The sequence below is a fragment of the Pinus tabuliformis genome, chromosome 5_1 (assembly GCF_031772625.1).
Source record: "Pinus tabuliformis cultivar Carrire ecotype Pingquan chromosome 5_1, CPIR1, whole genome shotgun sequence".
In the NCBI taxonomy this organism is placed as follows: Eukaryota; Viridiplantae; Streptophyta; class Pinopsida; order Pinales; family Pinaceae; genus Pinus; species Pinus tabuliformis.
Window position 1 is genome coordinate 901587822 of NC_142305.1, and position 19524 is coordinate 901607345.

Sequence of the window (19524 nt, forward strand, 5' to 3'; positions counted from 1 at the left end):
ATAGTTGCCATTGACTATTTCATAAAATGGGCCAAGGCAATGCCAACACTAAACAACAACAATGAGATGGCTGCTCTTTTCTTTTTCAACCACATGGTTTCCTAGTTTGGTGTACCACAGGCTATAGTTACAAATCATGGGTCGCATTTTCGCAATCACATGATGGTTGAGTTAATTGAGAAGTTAGGACGTTCACATGATAGTTCTGATCCTTATTATCCGCAAGCGAATGGACAAGTTGAGGCCATCAACAAAGTCCTGAAATAAATGCTTCAAAGAATGATAGGGGTTCATAAACAAAACTGGCATTTAATCCTATACTCTACCTTGTGGTAATATCGAACCTTGGCAAGAAATGAAACTGGATTCACACCCTTTCAATTGGTGTATGGTTTGGATGCAATCTTGCCGATACAATGCAAAATTTCATCTCTCAAACTCGCGATTAACCTGTTACCCAACACTTCTGAAGAAGAAGCGTGTTTCTTGGAACTTATCCATCTGGATGAAACCCGTCATGAAGCCACATTGGCTAACAAAGCGCATAAGAAACGAATCAAGGCACAATATGGTAGAAATGTCAAGCCTCACGTTTTCTCAGAAGGAGACCTGGTCTTGCTTTACGATGAGGAAATTGATAAACTAGGAGCAAGAAAATTTGAACCACTTTGGATGGGTCCTTATATTGTCAAGTGTGCTTTGGCAAAAGGTGCCTACGAATTGGTGGATTATGATGGAATTCCATTGTCGCAGCCCCAAAATGGGCTGTACCTTACTATGGTTAATTGAGTGTAGTAAAAATAACTGTATATATGCTTTAATTGCATGTGTGTGTGTCAATGTGTCTTTTAGAATTTTTATGTGGTTAAGTAATCCGTTTTGAATTTGTTGCAGATGTCGAAACCTTTGGAACCATTTTTTGGTTACTCCGATGGTTCTAGTCGTAGTATGCAGAACCTATCTTTTGCATCATGGGCCATTTTCACTCCAAGTGGCAAGTTAGTGAGTTTTGAAGGGATTTGTATCAGTCGATCAATGAACAATATCGTTCAGTATAGCGCATTGATCGAACTTCTCTCTGAAGCCATTTCACTTGGCATTCGCCGAATCATCATTAGGATGGACTCACAACTCGTCATACTGCAACTAACAAACATTTATACCATCTGAAACCCAAAAATTCTTCATATGTTCCTTAGAGTTCGTATTTTGGAAAGACATTTTGAGTACATTCAATATCAACATATTTCCAGAAACTTTAACACATTAACTGACTCATTAGCAAACTATGTGTTAAATAGACATTTGTGACACATGTAAAAGTAAATTTTCAATTCACATCATTAGTTGAATAGGATTACACATAACCATATATATAAAAAAATTTAAAGTAAAGATAGATAGATGTTTTAAAAGGTTTTTATAAAATTTGTGTCCAAGACATGTTTGGTCATCTGACCTAAAAACTCAAAATGCATGCAAAAAACATCCTACGTAGACCTAGTGATGCTCATGATAATATGTCACAGACTGAGTTATCATGCACAAGAGCTGCATCCAATGGCCTGGAACACCAATAGTATGGCGCTGCAACCTCATAGGTAACTCCTCGATCTAGACATCCAGAATACCAAGGGTCAATCCCTCTACATGATCCTGCAACTCTACTAGTGTCTCGGCCAAATCCAAATCCTGGAGAACTGCTCTCCCAACATTTCTCCACACTAGCCCACCTGCCTCCTATCGATGCCTTATAGGTCGAATAGTATCCACATCTGCATGTATGAGAATGATTTTATTTTAGTCTTTAAACATCAAAACACAAAAACATGTAGAAACTTAAAAATCAAAAACCGTTTTGGTCAAAAACAATTTACCTATAGCACCCTATTGAGCACCACTGGTAGACTCAACTCTGGATCTCCACGAAAGTCCATCCCTGAGTATGGATGCTCCTTGATGACAATGTGTTGTCGATTGAGACAACTGAAGAATGCAGTGGAAAATGTAATCAATGACTAACCAGCATGTCTAGACATCAATTCGACCCACCGCTACATCCGTGGATCTCTAGGACCAACTACACCTAGTGTTACATGCTAGGGTTGCATCAATGGAATTCTTTATAAGGTAAAAGAAATTACGAGTGATCCATAGCTAAATTTCTTGGTCTTACCACTCTTTACCTTTGTGAGTTGCTCTTTAGTGAAGAAAGTACTACTTTACACCAGTTGAATAAAGTTGGCTCAAGACATTGAAGAGCATATTGCACATATGATCTGTTCACCAGATGAAGTGTCACACTGCCTACCAAATTTGCGATGGTGAAAAGGATTGTTCTCAAAGGAAAATCATGGATATCTTTGATGATTATCTTTTGTCCTTACTAGGTTTTGTACCTGGCCGACAGAATTGTCGAACATATTCCCTCACTGTTTCCCCTCCACAGGTAGAACCTAAAACATATATGGGGGCACCACGTCTCGAAAACCCTATAAGAAAGTAAACATCATCGATCACAATAGGGACAAATTTGTCTCTTATGTGAAAATCTTGACTTGTCAGATCCCATGCAAGAACTAGAAATGCAATAGTTCTGATTGTTACCTCATTCAAGACAACCTAAAGTATTTGAGAAACCCACAGTTTGTGAGGGCCTCAAATGTACCCAAATCATTTAGGGCAACCATGTCTTGTTCTTCATGCTCTCTTTCTTGCCAAGTAATAGACATTCTGTTCCAATGAAAGCCTGAAATCAAACCATAAGCTTAGTTAGGATCCTTTTCATGCAAAAAACTGGAGAAATTTTGGGTCAATTTGGTGAAACAAGTTTGTGAAGCTCTCCTAGTGAAACCTAGGCAAGGAGACACTGTGTCATAGTGTAGAATCCCTTCTATCTGGGTGATCCCCAGTGTAGTTCTTGACATGCAAGCTTGAACTAGTCCCAGGGTGAAAAATTCAAAACCCAGGGGACCTAAAAACCCTAAAAACTTGCATGAAACAGTAAAAGAATCACATGAAAAGAAAGAGGAGGGGTAGATCTCCTACCTGGTCCAGACAGCACGAGAAATGATCCGCAAAATCTATCGCAATCAATGAATGAAGATCGAAATAAAAAACAGGGCCAGAGCACAAACTGAATAGTAAATATCAAATGGTGAAAATAACATAGTAAATTCTTGTTTTTATGATTATTTCGTGAACATTAAATGAATAGACTTTAGTATTTACCTATTTTTACCAATGAAATAGGTATGTTGAATCCAGTTGGTGTTGCTTTGAATAGATTTATAGCTGACTTATAGAATTTTATGTGCACGATCGTGAATTGTACTTCAACCATAAAGCATACTTTTATATATTTTTTGAGCTCTGTTAAACATCGAAAAAAGAACCGCATTGGAGTCCTTTTTAAGCTCTTTTCAGACTCTCGAAATATGAAAAGATTGTCGAGTGCTTGTCCTTTTTAGCTCGTTAACGGATTGGAAATGACATCTACTCAGTATAAGTTTAACCCTTTTTCGGACTGAGATAGATTATTTACGAAAAAGGAATACGTTGACCAAACATGGTCAATAGGTTCTCTCTTGTATTGTTTTATGCTTTTTCGGACTTGAGAGACAAATCTACGAAAAAGAACTTGTGGAGTTTTCTTTTTGTCCCTTTTCAAACTCTCTAAACATGAAAAGGACCGAGTTATCATTGTTGTTAGACTCGTTAAAACATCAAATAGCGACAAACTTGTCCATCATGACAAGATCGAGTTTCACCTTCGCTAGGCTCGTTAAAACATCACATAGTGATGGATTCACCCGAAGGGTGGAATTATACAACAAGCATATGTTATCCTCCTCAAGCTTGATAAAAAATAAAGAGGTACTGGTCAGCAATGACCGAGGAAAATGGGAAAAGGGGTAAACCACTTTATGGCAGTAGGTCGCTCTTGAACATGACACTTTCACTTCATCACTGTGACTACATGGGTTGGGTTATCTTCTTGATGGTCATCATACCTTGGTCTATCATACCATCCATTACTTTGGTTTTGGGTCAATGCTACCAATTCATTCAGTGTCACCGACATGGTCAAGAGAAGTCACTCAGTTAAAAATTCATCCTTTTTAATACTCATAAACCTTCATTTTCATGATCACCATTCCTAAAACTTGTGTCGCCAATCAAATCCCATCTCCAAAATCATTACACTCATTTCGTGTTGTTGATGTGGGATACAACAAGGCCCTCCTACGATGAATCACTTCTTGTCGACATCAACACATTATCCAAGAAGTTGACTTAGAAACACCCTTCCAGTACCTTGAGACTTGCATACATCAATGGCAGGTTTCTCACTTCCGGTGATAGGTTGACATCACTGCCCTTCAATCGAAAGACTTTGTATGGTGTTCGACATAAAAACGTCCATTCACACCATGCAGAATGTATTGTAGTACCTTGAGGATCATTATCATTATCGATGATTTCTCTCGCATCTGTTAATGACTTACATCATTGGTTGGTAATCAGACGGTGTCTTCCCATGTTCAAATTCATATCACATATTCGCATGGTTAGACTCGTACTTGGGCGAATGATTGAACGATATAGAAGACCTCAGATCTAGTTTCATCCATCTGGACTACGATTTTAGGAAATGTACCAAATCATCCGTACAATGGCTTTACATTGATGGTCATCCTATCATGGGTCTATATCTGTAGACGAATATCTATGTACTTGTAATGAAAGTTTATATGATGAGCATGGGTATGCCTTCCCTCAACGATTCATGAGAAAAAATCAAAATATCACGATATTATGTATTGTAATCGATGCAGGTCACAAACCACTTCGGAACCTACTCATCACATTGTAAAGCATATCACTCGATATCATTATTTTTGACTTCATTCTTTAGGGGGAAACTGTTACAAATCCATTTGTGCACATCACTTCCATCATTCAGATCAGTACTATTAGGGCTCATCAAACCCTAATTCAGTTGCTGCATGCCCTAGACAAGTCACCATTTTGAATGCCTCCTTCCCTGAGAGTTTCTTGGCCTAAAGCCCTCCAGAATTGTCTCCTTAAGGGACCAGCGTAGCCTTGGATAGGGGTAAGTGCACTTCAGTGTAGGTAGGCCCATGTCAGGGTGCTTTGCAGAGCACCTAGGCCCACTTTGACTTGCGCTGGGTGAGATTGAGCGAAATTCACATAGGGTTCTGGGAATATTCTTATCTTCTGGAGCCATCTAGAAGATTCCCACACTTATCATCTCTTATGAGCTTGAAATTGGATAGGGAATGAGTTAAGTAACCTCCTATCCTCTCATCCCTTCCTCCATGGAAACTAACTCAAAGTTTGGAAGGCCATTCAATACCCTCATTTATGACCAAACCTTCTCCATTTGCTTATAAATTGAGCACTGATCTAAGTGATCAAGGGATGGACTTTGAGAATTTGTAAGGAGATATTGTTGGTGTGAGAATTGAGAGTATAAGCAAGTGTTGTTATGCTGCTAAAGTGTTGTGCTATTGATGTGATGTTGGTTGGAACCCCAGCTGGAAGAGTGAAAATGGATTGGACTTCATGGTTGTAATTCTTCCTTCTACTTAATAAAGTTGTTTACACCTTTTTCCATATGCTTATTGTAGAGCTGTAACAAGGGTCTCTTTCACCTCTAGTTATCCCACATTAATAAGTCAATCCGGGAATGCTTTGTTATTGCAAAGAGTATCTCAATCCGAGGCTATTCGTCAGAGTAATGCTTAGTAGTACAGCGTTCAGAAAATACAAGAGTAAACGGATGCTAAACTATGACTAAATTACTTTAAAAGAATAAAATCACACAAGGCAGCTTATCCGTCAAGGGTGTGGAAGCGATAACCCATCCCTCTAGAAACTGATGGAAAGGAAATTAGAGCATGGACCATAGGTCTGGGAGCTAGGCAGCGACTGCTGAGGCTCACTACAGCCTTAGACCTTCTCTCACACCAAAGCACCAAATGCAACTAAATGGAACAACAGAAAGTAAAATGGAACAACAAATAGGAAATGGAACAGCAACTCTAAAATGGAACAACAGTAAATGGAACAACAATCAAATAAACTAAGTCTCGCAAGTCAGAACCAAACTTGCTCTATTGAACCAAACTCACACTCTGCAATAAAATAACAATCTTCTCTCTTAAGGCAAATCAGATGGAATTTACTTTATGGAACAACACTCACTGATGAATTATGGAACAGCAAGAGTCAACCATATATACACACAACACGCTAATATAGTAATCTAACGATTAAGGAGAATACAACTATGTTTCCAAATAGAATAACATTACTTTCATCCGAAAAATTTAGCGAAAACCCTACTGAAAACCTGAGCAGCAATGGCGGCCCAGTCTATCATCGCTGCCTCTATGGCATCTCCTCTAACATTGTCAAATGGCCACTATCCGTTTCAGTCCGAGTTCAAGGGCTTCGTGGTTCGAATGCCACAGAGGGCATTTTCCTTCGCGCCTGCAGCCCGGGTGCTGTTCATCGACACAGAGGCCAAGAAGGCCGTTGTCGTGCTCAAAGGGAATTCACAGGTTGAGGGTGTTGTCACTCTCTCGCAGGAAGACAACGGTCCCACAACAGTGAAGGTCCGTTTGACAAGACTGACTCCTGGGAAGCATGGCTTTCATCTAAAACTGGACGCGGGAAAAATGGCAGGTGAAGTTCAGCCTCTGTTCCATGTTTTCTTGGGAATGAGCCCTCCAGGCGGACGAGAGGCCAAGGGCTTTGGCGCCCAATCGGAGTTTAATGGCGTGGTGTCGGTGAAATCGTTCTCGGCCCTCAATGGCTGCTCCAAGGGCAGCGTATGCTCTGCGCCGGCCCGGTTTTCCTGCTCTCTCTGTTCGGCGGATCCCGGCTGTCCGAGTCGAGATTCAGAGAGGCTGTTGCTGATAGGGAAAATGAAAACGGCGGCAAGAGCAGGGTCTCCCAAGCCTGTCACGCAGACCCAAATGCTGAATCAGAAGAACGAAGAGGCAAAGAGGAGGGATCGGCATAAGCAGGAAGTGCTCCCTTCCCCAGCAAAAGGTATGAACCAGATCCAGCCGTACTCTTCTCCCTTTCAAATTTTTATTAGACCTCCTGTGGGTAACCCTCATATTGTCTGGGTAAACGATGATTCCTCTATCCTGCAACTCAAGCATAAAATATGGGAAATGATGGGGTATCCTGTATCGATCCAATATCTGGTCAATGGGCTCCGCTCTCTCCAGGACTGCCGGCTCTTAAAGGACTACTCCATAAAACCAGAGATGACCATTACCCTAAACTTGCGGCTGCGAGGGGGTGCGGCTCAGAGCATCCCAAGATCTGCAGAGGGAGACAAAAGGAATATGCCCAACAGTCAACAGCAATCAAATAGAGGCCCCTCCTACAGAAACATCCTTCAAGGGAAAAAAGCGGCGGGCTCTCCTCCAGAACAGGCTGGAAATACACCGAGACCCTACATAGTAGAACTTCAAGAACAAACCCCAGCACTGGAAATCAACAGTACAGCAACAGAGGAGCACACAAAGACATATGAAGCCCAGGCACTAATATGCCGCTTCAATTGTTTCTGGCCGAAACCCATGGACCTCTTTCACTGGATTTTTACTCAATGGTCTCTGGAATGTGAAATACACCTCTGTTCCAAGGGGTTTTTTATTGTTAAATTTCAAACCGCGGAGGAAAGGGATACAATAATCAGAGAGGGGCCTTGGTTCTGGGGGTCCACGGGGTTGTTTATCACCCCATGGTTTGCAGATTTTGACCCCAACACCATGTTAGTCTCCAAACTACCAGTATGGGTGAGGCTTCACAACTTGCCTCTTCATTTTTGGAACGAACAGGTTTTGGAAAGCATCGGAAACAGCCTTGGGCGGTATATTAAAACAGACACGGAAAGGCAAGAAAATAGAATCTTCACCTTTGCTCGGATCTGTGTAGAAGTAGATCTAAGTAAAGGTTTACCAGAGAATATCATGCTGATCTATAAGCAACAAAACTGGCTGCAATCTCTTGATTACGAGAATACAGCGTTCAGATGCAGGAATTGCAGGATGACAGGACATCTTCAAAATACTTGCCCAGAGGTTAAGAAAACAAACAACAAAAAGAAACCGATCAGGAAGCAGAGGAAAGGTTGGCAGTTTCCCCCTCCTGAGCCAGAAGAGGATGAGTCAGAAGAAGAAGAGGAACCAGTTCCATCAGAAAGCAATCAACCTACACAGGAACCTGAGGTGCAAACAGTGGACACGTCTGTTCTCGTGGATCCACACCGTCCATCGTCTGATAGGATTGTTGTGGACCCAGGCAGCGGAGGAATTAAAAGACAACATACTTCAGAAACATCAGATTCGGATAAGGACACAGGAACTCCTCATGCCGAAAGCCAGATTGTCCTTGCCTCTTGTGAGCCATCTCTGGGAGAATGGCGCAAGGTCGAAAAAAAGAAAGGGAGAAAAACGTGATCTTGCAGTTTCCGCTTTTCTCCTCTTTCTCTTCCCCTCTTCTTTTTCTTCTTCTTGCATTCTTTTGAATGCAAGGTTGTCTCGCTTCGCCGCTTTGTGTGCCAATGTACACGAGCTGCTCTGACAGCGAGCCGTTCTGGTAGCTGAGACTCGCCCCGATTGCTGGTGGTTGCAGTCTCGGCGTTACGCTTACATAGTTTATGTAACCCTTTTTTATTAATAAAAGGTTGGTCTTTTTCTGTGGAAAAAAAAGAATAACATTACTTTCGGATTCCAATAATCGGGATTTCAAATGAATCCAATAACAGTAATATTCAGTACAAACGCTCTGTAACAGAAATAGCTGGTTTAGACTAATAACATGCAATCAACTTCGAAAAGATTCACTCATACAATACAGAGTCACTACATGAATTTCCTGAAGAAACCATTAATGAATTAATCATAGCAGAGCATGGAATAGCACATGAAAAGCATATCAGATTACCAAGCAATAAAGATAAGCAAACCACGCAGAAATCAAGTTATAATGATACAAAAGCAAGTGTCCTTCGGAGTCGGGCCCTTAGCTTCCAATGGTACACCGCCTTAGATTACTCCAGATGCAAAGATGAGATAAACACCAAGTCTTTTATATTAACGCATCAACAAACGTACAGTAAACCAAGTCTCAGTGAGAGTCGATGATCAAAGTTTAGTCTGAAAACTGAAAATTACATAAAAGTCCCTTTGCTTAATGATGCTGTTCCTTTTTATAAAAGTAACGACGGAGGTATCTAGGTAACAAAAATAAGTAAAACAACGATCCCTCAGGATCTATTCGCCAATCCGTTAATCCTTTACTTTTCTTTCCCTGTTCCGCCGAATTGGTATCCCTTCTTTCTTTCCTGGATCGTTCTGCTTCGATCTGTTCGATCTTGTTTGCATCCGGTTCCCTTCTAGAGGGACAACAATTATTCCTCCTTTGTCTTTCCCTTTTGAACGGCATCTCTTCGTTTCCACGTTTTCCTGCATAGAAAAATGACAATTATCAGCGATTAAGCTTTCCATACTAATTCTCACATGTTCTATTAGAATTATTTATTTCTTTGAGTTCATGATGCAGAAAAGGTTACAATTGTTACTGAAAAGTCACTAAATTGTTTATCAAAAACATACCTTTCAAGTGCTCCACACATATCTTGATATATGATGTTTATATGTGCGAATGTATCTGATTTCATTTAATTATAATCGATAGATCTCTTGCTTTGATTGGTTCTCTGTCTTCTGTTTATACTTGCAGGTACTTTTTGAGCGAGTTAAGTTTGAGAAGGAGCGACGAGAGTCATACAAAGGAGACAAAAGGCAAGATAAATAAAAAGTAGGTCCTTCGATCCCCTTTGTCTTATTTATTGTCTATAGAAAAAGGATAAGTTCTTTATATATGTTGTTCTAGGTATAACTACCTACCTAGGGAATTAGTATTTATCTGTAGATGCCAAATTCCTCATAACACATAGCCATCATCTGAATTATCTATGTCGACTGTTGATTTTTATTTTCTTGAATTTTTTCCATAAGTATCATACACTCATCAATTACATGATGAGATTATTTGCAATACTAACATGTCATAGTAGGATTATGGTAATCTCTTGCAAAGTCACCTGCCTGACCACAGTTTTAACAAATAATCTTTCCATGGCCTCGAACAGTACCTCGACCTTGAAAACCACCTCGACCACTATAATTTCCATGTTCCTCATGTCCATGTTCTTCAACTTGCATTCTATAGGCATCAGTACTTTGGTCCATCATTAATTCATAAGCTCAAAAGTTGTTCTCATCATGCCCTATTGATTTGTAGAATTTGCAGTATAAGCTTCTTAGAGTCTGGACATACTTCTGCAATAGGTAGCAATCTTTTGTGTGATGTTAACCTCTAGTTTTACATATCTCGCACCATAAGATGGATCTGAGATTCAAAGGATTTTGTGCTCCAATAGCCATGTATTTCTTGAAGAGAGGGAATTGTTCTTTAGAGTGGCCTTCCGATTTACACTTTGTACACCACACTTCTTCATGAACTTCCTTACTTTTCTTCATATCTTGTATCTGCAAAGTCAAATTTTCCAGTTCACTCTAGATCTCTTGCATACCTACATTGGTATCCCCTATAGGTGATGCTTCTAATTTCATTGCAAGTTCTAAAGCTTCGGCTTGAGTTTCTATCTTTTGTTGTGACAAAGGAAGTCTTATATGTGGAAGCAACACAACTATAAACCATTCTTTATGTTGCTATGAAATTATTTCAAAGCTCACTTGTTCCAATAATATCTTGAATCTTTGATCAAATTCCCACATAGACTCAGTAGACCTTTGTTTGATTTCTTTTAGCTCTTTGATGCACTGTGACTCAAACTTCATCTTCTTAAAATCTTTTACCAATGTTGTTTTGATGTCTGCAAATGATCTGATATGATTGCAAAAATACTTCATGTACCATGTTAGCACTCTATCTTAGAATTTAGTGACAAGTTGTGCTTTCTTAATAGTTTCGTCATGGACCTTCTTCGCATAAAAACTAGAACTGCTCTGGATCCTCTGATCCAGTCCCTTTAAAGATAGGTAGCTTAATATCATCGGCCATAGTTCTTCCTGGAGGGGGAGGGGGAGGGGGTGGGGGAGGCTGATTCGTAAGGGGAGGGGGACGAGGAGTAGGGGGGTAGTGGGATGGGGAAAACCAAAAGCACCTTGATTACTACTTGATTTTGGCTTCGGTGAACTTTCAGGGTAGAAGGGTGAATACTACGGAGTTCCTTCAAGGTTCTCAGGGTGGTTTTATACGCTTTCAAACTCACTCAATAAGGGTTTATAGTCAGTTTCTATAAAAGTCTTTGGATCTTGGCCATGAGATCTCTTCCTAGTGTCTATTCTATATCTTTTTCCACTTTGGTTTGTTCCAGATTCTTCTTTGGATCTTCTCCCAAACATAAGTAACTAATAATTTGACTGTATTTGTAAAATTCCCTTTTCGCACAAAAACATATTAATCCAGAGTTTTAAAGATTTTCTTTTTTTCTTTTTATAGGACACAATTGAGTCTACTGTGAACTCGATAATGAATCCTCCCAAGATGTTTTCAATCTAGAAGTCAACAGCTCTTGAGATCCTGTTGTCATTGTTATTGAGTCGATGTATTAGTTCAAAAGTCCACTCCTTAGGTTTGTCTCCTTTAAAACAATATTTTCTCTCAATCAACCTTGATATCCACTTGTATAACTCCACATGGAATGAATCAAAGAATATTTTGTATTGATCTTGAAAAATATACTTCTCCAACCACCTCCTAGTTGAAAAAATAGGGTTTTTATTCTCTTGTTCTACGAATTCTCGTTCCTTCTGTTCTACCCAATATTGAATTTCTTTCTTCAATGGATGCCACATAAACATCCCTCAAATAGATCCTGATCCTAACAATGAAACCATTTTTTGGCTTAGGTTGGGCTAACCCAGGTTCAGACTTTACTATGCACCAACAAAACCCTCAATCATTAGCCCTTTCAACAACAACCTGCAAGCAAGTCGTAATCTCACTCGAAGTGGCTGTGGGATGTTACAGAACTAGGTTTTTGTAGCTTGAGGGATGCTACGATGTAGCACTTTGTGGTTTCTTTATGCTTTAATACTTGTAAAATACTTCACTTGCATTAATTTCTTCTCACTTATATATTAGTTCGCAGAATTACATTCACCATTTAAACATAACATAAGCATCCATAAACTTCACAGTACTGAAATAAGGTGCATATAATAAGCAAATTAACACATGAGACACAGATTCTACCATGGTTCATACCAATGTGGTACTATGTCCATAATAATTGTTGCCTATAATATAGAATTTGACACAAAAATAAATTCTTCCTTGTGCACACAGTTGTAGGGTGTTTGCACACTAAGATGCAGATGTTCTGTGCACTCAGCTGCAGACCCAGGCCTCCGTGCACTAAGTTGTGGAGCCTTTCGCCTTTTTGTAAAGTACAGATCAACATAATACAACCATAAACATACATTTTGATCAATACTTGTCCTCCTTATTTATATATACTATTACATGACGGATTACATCGCTACATTACCATGGACCCAATACCATGGCTTCCAAAATACAAAGGACTATGGTCCAAAACCATCAAATTTTACAGTATTTTATGCTTTTTACAGAAAGGGATGGGCTTCGTTGTGAAGCCCCTATGTTGCACGGTGGATTTTCCACACAATCTTCATTGTGATCTATTGCTCGGTCCACTTCATACTCCGTGGCATATTTTCTATTGCGCACTCCACAAAACTTAGATTTCTTGCCCAAAATCTGGCCAAGTTGGGATGCGCCCAACATCTACACTATACTCATTATTCCATCTATATAATTTTCATGGAGAGTTCTTAGTGCTTGTGTGATGCAATAGAGGAAGACCTAGAGTTTGTGATGTAAACCCTAGAGAAGAAATGAAGATGAGTGTTAACACTATGGATGATCTTAAGTCTTAGCACTTTTCTTAGAAAAATGTTTCCATATGGTAGGATGAAGATTGTATTGAGGTCTAAAACATTTTTTTGTAGTGATATATATATTGAATGAATTAAACATATATGTAGGGGCATGGCTATTATAATAGGAACATTTATGATGCACGCCTGTGTTTGATCTTGTTTGAACTTTGAAGGTATGGTTGGACAAAAAGGACCTGAAAATCTAGAGGACACTTCCTTTTCTAGTCCTATGGGGAGTATGGTTAGAGCATAACCTGGTTATTTTTCAAAATAGAATTATTCCTACATATTAGATTACAACACAATTCTACTCACTATTCCAACTCTATCAGACCTTATTAATCCTAAAACAATCACACAACTGGGACAGGTGACAGTAGACCTATAGATGCACTGTGAACTAGTTTTTGGAGAAATCAATGAATAAATTCAACTAGCCTACTTATATTTGATTACTTCCTTTAAAATTGACGTTGTATTATGGAGATAAGAACATAAATAAATTTCAGGTTTAAATCATAGGGCTATACAAAATCATATGCATTAGATCTATGGAAAAGAGCATGAAGTGCAAGAAAATAAGATGGAGAGACTGTAGAGTGCTTCATTAAGGTTTTTCAGATAAAATTTACAGGTATCTCAACTATTCACACAACATTGATAAATCTATTAATGAAAGAAACCAACAGATTTATTACATAGGTCTCAGAAGAAGAATAAGACAAATGAAAAGTTACTAAGAAACACTTCTTTGGATTCCCACTTTCAAGCTTTGAAAAGTAAGATGAAATGGCTTGTTGTTACAACATCCGATGTTACAACATTTTTTATGGCATTTATTGTTACAAAATTTTCTTCTCAATCCATTGTTACCTATGTTTATAATTCTCAATTTGTTTTCTTGATCCCCCAAGTGTTGATGTAGTGTTGGGTGGAAGAAACACCTATTTAGTTTGCCCAATTTCAAACTTTGATAAGAAAGATGAAATGGATTTCTACCCCCTCAATTGTTACAACATCTAATGTTGCAACATTTATTGTTACAATATCTGCTGTAATGTTTGTTGTTTCAGTAGTTTCAATAGTAGCAATTGTTATAGCATCTATTTTTACAATGTTTTCAACTGTAATGAGTGTTACAGCATCAATTGTTACAACATTTTCAACAAATTTAGCATTGACATGTTGTTGCGGCATTTGTGTTTACAACATTTGTTGTTATAACATCCGTTGTTATGACATATGCTTCTCAATCCACTGTTACCGATGTTTGTGCTTCTCAATTTCTTTTCTTGGTCCCCCATGTTGTATCTTTCTAGATAGTCCTCGACTAAAGAACTAAGCCAAAGCATCAACATGAGGAATTGAAAGGAATTGAAAGAGGATTTGAGAGGAATTTAGAAGGCTAAACATTCTCCCTGAACATTTAATCATCTAATAATAGCATATACGTATAGATGAACCACTATAGTCAACACAAATATATCCAAGTACAACATATAAGAAACAATCTAAAGATTTTTAGGCAGTAAATTAAACAGATTGTTCAATTTCTAACTCAGTTGTGAACATAACGTTGCAAAGGGACTTCAGGGAGATTGATATTCAATCTATCCCTTCCCAATGTGCTATACTATTCTCAAATATACACAAAAACTGATTGTGAAATTACAAAGAAAACTCACAAGTACACAATTGTTCTCATGAACAAAAACCAGAAGCCTTTGATTATATCCAAGTTGAAAGTATTACAACAATATCACAAAACCGTGCTCCAGGTATCAACCCTTTCTTATTCAAGAATAAGGTATATGTAGAGTACTTTACAAAATATCCTATCTCTTAAAATATTTACATTCAAAGTTTTCTTTATCCAAAGCTTTGGATAATGTTTAAACAACTTTTAACCAATGTTGTGAACATAGACATTGGGATAAATTAACAATGGTACAGAAAACCAAAAAATAATAAAAATCGGGAAAATATCGCTAAAAATTGGCAAACATCAACAAAATCAAGATACCATCAAAATATTGGTAAAAGTCAGCAAACATCGGCTAGGCCAAAAAATCTTGATTTCGAGATAAAATTGAGATGTTGCAACATTTCTTTTAATTAAAAATAGAAAAATTCTCAGAATAAATACTCCAAAAATGTCTGCAATTGCACTTGATTTCTACATTCATGTTCAATGTATTTAAAACTTCTATGTTCTTGTTGCTTAAAATGCTTAATAATGATGATCTGATTCTAATATGATGCATTGATACGCTGAATTTATTGAACAAATTTGGCCAACTTCTCGAATTATTCATATTTTGGGTAACTAAGATCCATCATCTGTTTGTACGATTCATCTACCTAATTATACCTCTCATAAGAAGGTTTTACTATGAACAAGCGTTGATTTCGTACCAGATGAAAAGGTCATCAACTAAAATTTGAAGTAGATTTTGACTGCTAATATCTCCCATGATTCTAACAAATTTTGTCCTATCCCATGCCTCTCTCTTAAAAAAAATTTCATATTGGTCTTCTGTTACTATTTGGCCATATGAATTCTTAAATGATGGAAGACCTCTCTCTTCCAGAATATAAATTTTTTTTGTAGAATTCTTTTATTTGCACTAGAATATTTTCACACTTTTCCTTTGTCTTCAGAATTAGAATTTTCTTCATGAGAACTTTTCTAGTTTGAATAATTGATTATGTTGTGTCTTGAATTCCTAGTTCTTCAAGTTCTTCTCTGAACCTTGTCTTTAGAGATTTTATTATCTGACTTGCTTGTCCAGGTTTATTTCCCAATTGTATTTTGATGTCATTAATAACTTATTTGGCTATTTCAATCAATTCCTCCTTTTCTTCAATAATCTCCATAGATTACAAAATATCAGACATAGATGAAATAATTTCTATCCAAATTTGTTCTTTTTCCTGTGATAAACATTGAATATTACAAGAATCTCTCAAACATTGTGCTAATTTCTTCTGCAAATTTGCATTTTTCTTTATTTCCTCGACTAAGGCATTGTCTAATTTATTTTTGTTCATCTCATCTTTGTCCATTTTTTCTTTCAATCTGTTAATCTCAACATCCTTTAGTTTAAGAGAAGATAATGCCTATGATAGAATTTTTGTGGAACCTATTTCTATTGTTGGAATTACTACACTGTCAGTTTGGGCCTTCTCTTTTAAAAACTCCTCCATTCTTTCTTGTATTTTTTGAATCTGCAGGGTCTGTTCAATTAGATAGGATAATACAATTTCCCTCTCCTTCTCTAATTCCCCATTTTTTGTGTTTGGGCATGCTTTGTTGTGGGCAGCTTCAACTGTCTTCTAAGTGCTTGAATATGTTTATTTTTCTTCTTAACAATCTCTTGAGCTGCATCCACATTTTTTGGATCCAAACCTAATTTAATTACAAGGTCTTCCAGTGATTTGATCCTAACATACTTCACTAGATAAGAAGTTTTTTTCTATTTTAAGTTATGCAATATTATTATTCAAAGAATTATGCAATTTTGATACATTTGAAGCAGAACTAGTGAGAGAGGAATATATAATGTCACTAGTTTCTCTATGTATATCAATCTGATCTATAGGACACATTTTTTTAGTATTGAAAGATAAAACAGAAGTCTTATAATATCCAACAACTCTAGGATTAGAAGATTTAGGTTCAATAAATGTTAACTTAAATTCACCTTTTTTAGTATCAAGAGTTGAAAGCAACCTTTTTTTATTGGAAAACGTTGTAGGTTTTAACCGTGTATATAAATTACGTGTAGACAAATTCTAAAAATTAGAAAATAAACATTGACGAGAAAATAAAAAAGATACACAGATATTTTCCCATGGATCCCAAAACTGGCACTACCAGATTTATTTTTCATTATGTTCCACTCAATGTTACAATACATATATATACATGTCAAAGCATTTATAAATCCTATTCCACTAACCCTATAGCAGAACATAATCGTAGCTCCCTTGACCAGATCTACAAAATACCATGGGCAGAAAACCATGATGCCCAAAACCATGTGCGAAACCCATGCACAAAACCATAGGTATGTCCAACCACCTAATATAGGGTCCAAAAAAATTCTCTCAGGGCACTACCCCAAACCCCATACGAGGGGGATACCACCCCCCTAAAAGCTCCCCATAGGGTGGGATGCACCACCCGTATGACTCTCTTGTTGTGGCCGATGCAACAAACAGGGCGGCTTGTCAACCCCTATGACCCCCCCACACTTGCAACCATCCATGGAAATATTATAACACACACCCAAGTTTCTCCCACTTGTTGTTTTCTTTTCCACACAAGGGTTCATAGGAGAGCTTAGTTAATGGTCCAACCCTGCAATGCCCATTGTTTCTCTACAAAAAGAAAACTTCTCAATTCTCACAAACTTCATCAATGCATCTACAACATTCTTCAAAGTGTCCACCTTTACAAACAACACCTTTTTTTCCTCAACCATATCCCTCAAAAAGTGATATTGAACATCAATGTGCTTTGTCTTTGAATGATAAGCAAGGTTCTTTTCCAAGAAAATTTCACTTTGGTTGGCATAGTCTATCCTTATAGCTTGTTGTACTAACCCTATACTTGAACACGATCTATGCAACCAAACTGCTTTATTGATTGCATGAGTGGTTGCCATGTATTTTTCCTTTGTAGTTGAAAGTGCCACTAAAGACTATATCTTGCTCATCCAACTGACTGCATCTCCAAATAGGTTAAACACATATCCACTTGTAGATATTCTCTGATCCATATCTCCAACCTAGTCTAAATCAAAAAATCCTCGGATGTCCAAAACTTTGTCCAATCCTGGTCTTCCTTGGTAGCACAGACCATAATCACTAGTCCCACACAAATACCTGAAAAGATGCTTCACTGTTCTCCAATGCTCCTTCCCTGGTTTTGACATAAACCTACTCAATACTCGCACTGCATGTGCAATATATGGCCTAGTACAAACCATTTCATACATCAGGCTACTGACTTCACTTGCTTATGGAACACAAGACATGTCTGGTTCCTATTCTTGTGACTTGGGACACTGTTCAGCAGATAAATTTACACCTACAGGAATAGGAACCTTCACTAGTTTACTATCTTGCATATTAAACATATGCAGTATTGTCTCAACATACTTCCTCTGGTTTATCCAGAGCTTCCTCTTTTCCTGATCTCATTTAATTTCCATGCCCAAAATGTAGTTTGCAGCACCAAGATCCTTCATGTCGAATTTGGAGGACAATTGGGTCTTCAAATCCTAGATAATTTCTTTGCCATTTCCAATCAGCAACATATCATACACATACAAGACCAGATAAATAGCATGGTCAATAATTAATTTAAAATACACACAGTGTTTTCTTTGCTTCTGGTGAAGCCAAGTCCCCTTATATATGCATAAAATTTCTAATACCATATCCTTGGTGATTTTTTTAACCCATACAAGAGACTTTTTTAACCTGCATACTAGTTCTTTCTTTCCATTCACTGCAAAGACTTCAGGTTTCTTCATATAGATCTCTTCTTCCTTATCCTAGTAAATAAATTTTATCTTCACATCCATCTATTCTACCTCAAAATCAAAAGCAATGGCAACAGGTAAAACTAATCTAATAGAAGCTACCTTGGGAACAAGAGAAAACATATCACCAAAATCAATTCTTGACACTTGGGAATAACCTTTTTCTACCAACCGAGCTTTGTACTTCTCGACCTCGCCTTCTCAATTCATCTTCTTCTTAAAATCTCATTTTATTCCAATGGGTTTCCTTCCAGATGGAAACTCCACTATATCCCAAGCCTCATTTTTTTCCAAAGATGCCATTTCATCAACCATGGCTTCTTTCCAAAGTTTTTCATCCCCTAAATCTGTTGCCTCCCTGACAATTCTAGGATCATCATCAATAATAGATAAAGAAAAATTCGAACAAAAGAATATGGGTTATACCTTTCTGGTTGCCTTGTTTTCTGAATTCATATTCTAATAGCCAAATTTTGTGGCTCTTCATCTTTTGATTCTTGTTTTGTTGTAGATTCTAATTCTTCCTCCTTTAGCTCAAACTCTATCTTCTCAGGTTCCTTTGGTAGGACTTCATGTTTAATAACATCTTTCACCCCTCTAAACACCACATCTCAATTGTACACAATCTTCCTTATTTCTGGGTTCCAAAGATTATAACCTTTTAAACCATCCTTATACCCAATAATGATGCACCTTTCAGATGTACTATCCAACTTGATTCTTTTCCCCTTTGGAATATCTACATATGCATCATAACCAAGTACTCCTCAAATGTGAAAGAGATGGTTTCTTACTAGTCCATACCTCATGTGGAGACATATCCTCCAACACTGATGAAGGTGATCTATTAGCTAGATAACATGCAATCTCCACCTCCGCTGCCCATAATTCTTGTCCTAACCCGACACCACTAAGCATGCTTCTTT